This window comes from Salmo salar, chromosome ssa22 (assembly GCF_905237065.1).
Source record: "Salmo salar chromosome ssa22, Ssal_v3.1, whole genome shotgun sequence".
NCBI classification, from domain to species: Eukaryota; Metazoa; Chordata; class Actinopteri; order Salmoniformes; family Salmonidae; genus Salmo; species Salmo salar.
In genome coordinates, this window is record NC_059463.1 from 58,738,314 (window position 1) to 58,745,813 (window position 7,500).

Here is a 7,500-nt window from a genome sequence, read left to right on the forward strand (position 1 = left end):
GTGAGTGAGTGAGTGAGTGAGTGAGTGAGTGAGTGAGTGAGTGAGTGAGTGAGTGAGTGAGTGAGTGAGTGAGCGAGCGAGCGAGTATCAACGGCTGGCCAGACTGGGCCTGTTACTGACCCCTTCTCTACAGCATCTAAACTGCTTTATCATCAGTATTGTCCATCATGAACCCTTAGTAATGTAATAAGTATTGTCCATCATGAACCCTTAGTAATGTAGTAAGTATTGTCCATCATGAACCCTTCTTAGTAATGTAGTAAGTATTGTCCATCACGAACCCTTCTTAGTAATGTAGTAAGTATTGTCCATCATGAACCCTTCTTAGTAATGTAGTAAGTATTGTCCATCATGAACCCTTAGTAATGTAGTAAGTATTGTCCATCATGAACCCTTCTTAGTAATGTAGTAAGTATTGTCCATCACGAACCCTTCTTAGTAATGTAGTAAGTATTGTCCATCATGAACCCTTCTTAGTAATGTAGTAAGTATTGTCCATCATGAACCCTTCTTAGTAATGTAGTAAGTAGTGTCCATCATGTTGACTTTAAAACAGTTACAGTGTTTAATGGCTGTGATAAGAGAAAACTGAGGATGGATCAACAACATTGTATTTACTCCACAATTTTAAACTAAAGGACAGAGTGAAAAGAAGGAAGCCTTTACAGAATAAAACTACTTGAAAACATGCATCCTGTTTGCAAAAAGGCCCTAAAGTAATACTGTAAAAAATGTGACAAAACAGGACAACACATCACGGAGTACCACTCTCCATATATTCAAGAATAGTGGTGGCTGCTTAATGTTATGGGTATGCTTGTCATCGTTAAGGACTTTTTTTTCACCTAGAGGAAAACTGGGTCTGCTTTCCACCAGACACTGGGAGATGAATTTACCTTTCAGCAGGACAATAACCTAAAACACAAGGTCAAATCTACACTGGAGTTGCTTACCAAGAAGACAGTGAACGTTCCTGAGTGGCCGAGTTACAGTTTTGACTTAAATCTGTTTGAAAATCTATGGCAAGACTTGAAAATGGTTGTCTAGCAATGATCAACAACCAATTTGACAGAACTTGAAGATTTTAGAAAATAATAAAATTGGCAAATGTTGTACAATCCAGATGTGGAAAACTCTTAAGAGACTTACCCAGAAAGACTCACAGCTCTTAGAGACTTACCCAGAAAGACTCACAGCTCTTAGAGACTTACCCAGAAAGACTCAAAGCTGTAATCGCTTCCAAAGAGCTTTTACAAAGTATTAACTAAGGGGTGTGAATACGTATGCAAATGAGATATTTTTGCCAACATTTAAATAAAAATGTTTTCACTATGGGGGTAAATGGGTGAAGAAAAAAAAAACTAATCCATTCTGAATTCAAGCTGTAACACAACAACACGTGGAATAAGTCGACGGGTATGAATACTTTGTGAAGGCTCTGTATGTGCCATTTAGCACACAGCACAGCAGTACCACGGTGGTGTGGATCATTTGGTGTAAATTCATTTTGTGGACTGGAGCCAGGAGAGTGGTGGAGACATGTAGTTCTCTAGACAAACACAGGAGAGCACTGTGTCCTAACTATGAAAACTCTCTTCCTCTGCAGCTCGCAACCATCACAGTCAACACACACACACACACTTTGTATTACTATCCTGGTGGGGACCAAAGAATTGATTCCCATACAAAATCCTACGTTCCCTAAGCCTTAATCCTAAATCTAAACCTAGTCAGCATATGCCAATGAACCAGAGTTATACTGTCAGCACTGAGGCGGTGTGCCCTAGTAGGAAGTCCACTGTGTGCAGCTCACCCTGCACTAAACACCAATAACATGAGCATGTCTACTTCTGCTAAACTTCAGAAGACACCAGTCCGTCTGTCCTGCAGACAGAAGACACCAGTCCTGCAGACAGAAGACACCAGTCCGTCTGTCCTGCAGACAGAAGACACCAGTCCTGCAGACAGAAGACACCAGTCCGTCTGTCCTGCAGACAGAAGACACCAGTCCTGCAGACAGAAGACACCAGTCCTGCAGACAGAAGACACCAGTCCTGCAGACAGAAGACACCAGTCCGTCTGTCCTGCAGACAGAAGACACCAGTCCGTCTGTCCTGCAGACAGAAGACACCAGTCCTGACGACCAGTCCTAAAGTCCTGCAGACAGAAGACACCAGTCCTGCAGACAGAAGACACCAGTCCGTCTGTCCTGCAGACAGAAGACACCAGTCCGTCTGTCCTGCAGACAGAAGACACCAGTCCGTCTGTCCTGCAGACAGAAGACACCAGTCCGTCTGTCCTGCAGACAGAAGACACCAGTCCGTCTGTCCTGCAGACAGAAGACACCAGTCCGTCTGTCCTGCAGACAGAAGACACCAGTCCGTCTGTCCTGCAGACAGAAGACACCAGTCCGTCTGTCCTGCAGACAGAAGACACCAGTCCTAAGTCCCTCATTTAAAGTGACAACTATGTGATGCAGCGATGCTACTTATGACAGGGAGTATAAGTAGGTATTTATTCAGTCCATGGCTCGGCATTAGGGAGACAAATTAGTTCCTCAGTCGCAGAATGTCTAAGAGGGGCAGCAACATATCATCACAGCCTAGATTCCTGTTAACAGAGCCAGACGAGGAGCCAGACGAGGAGCCAGACTAGGAGCCAGACGAGCAGCCAGACTAGGAGCCAGACTAGGAGCCAGACGAGCAGCCAGACGAGCAGCCAGACGAGCAGCCAGACGAGCAGCCAGACTAGGAGCCAGACTAGGAGCCAGACGAGCAGCCAGACGAGCAGCCAGACGAGCAGCCAGACTAGGAGCCAGACTAGGAGCCAGACTAGGAGCCAGACGAGCAGCCAGACGAGGAGCCAGACGAGCAGCCAGACTAGGAGCCAGACTAGGAGCCAGACTAGGAGCCAGACGAGCAGCCAGACGAGCAGCCAGACGAGCAGCCAGACGAGCAGCCAGACGAGCAGCCAGACGAGCAGCCAGACGAGCAGCCAGACTAGGAGCCAGACTAGGAGCCAGACGAGCAGCCAGACGAGCAGCCAGACTAGGAGCCAGACTAGGAGCCAGACTAGGAGCCAGACTAGGAGCCAGACGAGCAGCCAGACTAGGAGCCAGACTAGGAGCCAGACTAGGAGCCAGACTAGGAGCCAGACTAGGAGCCAGACTAGGAGCCAGACTAGGAGCCAGACTAGGAGCCAGACTAGCAGCCAGACTAGCAGCCAGACTAGCAGCCAGACTAGGAGCCAGACTAGGAGCCAGACTAGGAGCCAGACGAGCAGCCAGACGAGGAGCCAGACGAGGAGCCAGACGAGGAGCCAGACTAGGAGCCAGACTAGGAGCCAGACTAGGAGCCAGACTAGGAGCCAGACTAGGAGCCAGACGAGCAGCCAGACTAGGGAGCCAGACGAGGAGCCAGACTAGGAGCCAGACTAGGAGCCAGACTAGGAGCCAGACTAGGAGCCAGACGAGCAGCCAGACTAGGAGCCAGACTAGGAGCCAGACGAGCAGCCAGACTAGGAGCCAGACTAGGAGCCAGACTAGGAGCCAGACTAGGAGCCAGACGAGGAGCCAGACTAGGAGCCAGACTAGGAGCCAGACTAGGAGCCAGACTAGGAGCCAGACGAGCAGCCAGACTAGGAGCCAGACGAGGAGCCAGACGAGGAGCCAGACGAGGAGCCAGACGAGGAGCCAGACGAGGAGCCAGACGAGGAGCCAGACGAGGAGCCAGACTAGGAGCCAGACTAGGAGCCAGACTAGGAGCCAGACGAGCAGCCAGACTAGGGAGCCAGACTAGGAGCCAGACTAGGAGCCAGACTAGGAGCCAGACTAGGAGCCAGACGAGGAGCCAGACTAGGAGCCAGACTAGGAGCCAGACTAGGAGCCAGACTAGGAGCCAGACGAGCAGCCAGACTAGGAGCCAGACGAGCAGCCAGACTAGGAGCCAGACTAGGAGCCAGACTAGGAGCCAGACGAGCAGCCAGACTAGGAGCCAGACTAGGAGCCAGACGAGGAGCCAGACGAGCAGCCAGACTAGGAGCCAGACTAGGAGCCAGACTAGGAGCCAGACTAGGAGCCAGACGAGGAGCCAGACGAGCAGCCAGACTAGGAGCCAGACTAGGAGCCAGACGAGCAGCCAGACTAGGAGCCAGACTAGGAGCCAGACTAGGAGCCAGACTAGGAGCCAGACTAGGAGCCAGACTAGGAGCCAGACGAGCAGCCAGACTAGGAGCCAGACTAGGAGCCAGACGAGCAGCCAGACTAGGAGCCAGACTAGGAGCCAGACTAGGAGCCAGACTAGGAGCCAGACTAGGAGCCAGACTAGGAGCCAGACTAGGAGCCAGACGAGCAGCCAGACGAGGAGCCAGACTAGGAGCCAGACTAGGAGCCAGACGAGGAGCCAGACTAGGAGCCAGACTAGGAGCCAGACTAGGAGCCAGACGAGCAGCCAGACTAGGAGCCAGACTAGGAGCCAGACTAGGAGCCAGACTAGGAGCCAGACGAGCAGCCAGACGAGGAGCCAGACGAGGAGCCAGACGAGCAGCCAGACGAGCAGCCAGACTAGGAGCCAGACTAGGAGCCAGACGAGCAGCCAGACTAGGAGCCAGACTAGGAGCCAGACTAGGAGCCAGACTAGGAGCCAGACTAGGAGCCAGACTAGGAGCCAGACGAGCAGCCAGACTAGGAGCCAGACTAGGAGCCAGACGAGCAGCCAGACTAGGAGCCAGACGAGGAGCCAGACTAGGAGCCAGACTAGGAGCCAGACTAGGAGCCAGACTAGGAGCCAGACGAGCAGCCAGACTAGGAGCCAGACGAGCAGCCAGACTAGGAGCCAGACTAGGAGCCAGACGAGCAGCCAGACTATGAGCCAGACTAGGAGCCAGACTAGGAGCCAGACGAGCAGCCAGACTAGGAGCCAGACTAGGAGCCAGACTAGGAGCCAGACTAGGAGCCAGACTAGGAGCCAGACTAGGAGCCAGACTAGGAGCCAGACGAGCAGCCAGACGAGCAGCCAGACTAGGAGCCAGACTAGGAGCCAGACTAGGAGCCAGACTAGGAGCCAGACTAGGAGCCAGACTAGGAGCCAGACTAGGAGCCAGACTAGGAGCCAGACTAGGAGCCAGACTAGGAGCCAGACTAGGAGCCAGACTAGGAGCCAGAAATGCATGGTGTCCTGTAGTAAACTACTTCTGGTCAGAGCCATATCCATGAGCTCACTATATAGGGAACAGGGTTAGGGTCCATATCCATGAGCTCACTATATAGGGAACAGGGTTAGGCCCCATATCCATGAGCTCACTATATAGGGAACAGGGTTAGGCCCCATATCCATGAGCTCACTATATAGGGAACAGGGTTAGGGTCCATATCCATGAGCTCACTATATAGGGAACAGGGTTAGGGCCCATATCCATGAGCTCACTATATAGGGAACAGGGTTAGGGTCCATATCCATGAGCTCACTATATAGGGAACAGGGTTAGGGCCCATATCCATGAGCTCACTATATAGGGAACAGGGTTAGGGTCCATCCATGAGCTCACTATATAGGGAACAGGGTTAGGGTCCATCCATGAGCTCACTATATAGGGAACAGGGTTAGGGCCCATATCCATGAGCTCACTATATAGGGAACAGGGTTAGGGTCCATATCCATGAGCTCACTATATAGGGAACAGGGTTAGGCCCCATATCCATGAGCTCACTATATAGGGAACAGGGTTAGGCCCCATATCCATGAGCTCACTATATAGGGAACAGGGTTATGGTCCATATCCATGAGCTCACTATATAGGGAACAGGGTTAGGGCCCATATCCATGAGCTCACTATATAGGGAACAGGGTTAGGGTCCATATCCATGAGCTCACTATATAGGGAACAGGGTTAGGGCCCATATCCATGAGCTCACTATATAGGGAACAGGGTTAGGGTCCATCCATGAGCTCACTATATAGGGAACAGGGTTAGGGTCCATCCATGAGCTCACTATATAGGGAACAGGGTTAGGGCCCATATCCATGAGCTCACTATATAGGGAACAGGGTTAGGGTCCATATCCATGAGCTCACTATATAGGGAACAGGGTTAGGCCCCATATCCATGAGCTCACTATATAGGGAACAGGGTTAGGCCCCATATCCATGAGCTCACTATATAGGGAACAGGGTTAGGGTCCATATCCATGAGCTCACTATATAGGGAACAGGGTTAGGGCCCATATCCATGAGCTCACTATATAGGGAACAGGGTTAGGGTCCATATCCATGAGCTCACTATATAGGGAACAGGGTTAGGGTCCATCCATGAGCTCACTATATAGGGAACAGGGTTAGGGTCCATATCCATGAGCTCACTATATAGGGAACAGGGTTAGGGCCCATATCCATGAGCTCACTATATAGGGAACAGGGTTAGGGTCCATCCATGAGCTCACTATATAGGGAACAGGGTTAGGGTCCATATCCATGAGCTCACTATATAGGGAACAGGGTTAGGGCCCATATCCATGAGCTCACTATATAGGGAACAGGGTTAGGGTCCATATCCATGAGCTCACTATATAGGGAACAGGGTTAGGGCCCATATCCATGAGCTCACTATATAGGGAACAGGGTTAGGGTCCATCCATGAGCTCACTATATAGGGAACAGGGTTAGGGTCCATCCATGAGCTCACTATATAGGGAACAGGGTTAGGGCCCATATCCATGAGCTCACTATATAGGGAACAGGGTTAGGGTCCATATCCATGAGCTCACTATATAGGGAACAGGGTTAGGCCCCATATCCATGAGCTTACTATATAGGGAACAGGGTTAGGCCCCATATCCATGAGCTCACTATATAGGGAACAGGGTTAGGGCCCATATCCATGAGCTCACTATATAGGGAACAGGGTTAGGGTCCATCCATGAGCTCACAATATAGGGAACAGGGTTAGGGCCCATATCCATGAGCTCACTATATAGGGAACAGGGTTAGGGCCCATATCCATGAGCTCACTATATAGGGAACAGGGTTAGGGCCCATATCCATGAGCTCACTATATAGGGAACAGGGTTAGGGCCCATATCCATGAGCTCACTATATAGGGAACAGGGTTAGGGCCCATCCATGAGCTCACTATATAGGGAACAGGGTTAGGGCCCATATCCATGAGCTCACTATATAGGGAACAGGCTTAGGGTCCATATCCATGAGCTCACTATATAGGGAACAGGGTTAGGCCCCATATCCATGAGCTCACTATATAGGGAACAGGGTTAGGCCCCATATCCATGAGCTCACTATATAGGGAACAGGGTTAGGGCCCATATCCATGAGCTCACTATATAGGGAACAGGGTTAGGGCCCATCCATGAGCTCACTATATAGGGAACAGGGTTAGGGCCCATATCCATGAGCTCACTATATAGGGAACAGGGTTAGGGCCCATATCCATGAGCTCACTATATAGGGAACAGGGTTAGGGCCCATATCCATGAGCTCACTATATAGG

General features: G+C 50.9%; 1 protein-coding gene across 2 annotated transcripts in view; it reads right to left on the reverse strand.

Annotated features, from left to right (window-relative positions):
- Window positions 1-7,500, reverse strand: part of atg7 (ATG7 autophagy related 7 homolog (S. cerevisiae)) — a 121,792-nt gene that overhangs the window by 70,689 nt on the left and 43,603 nt on the right.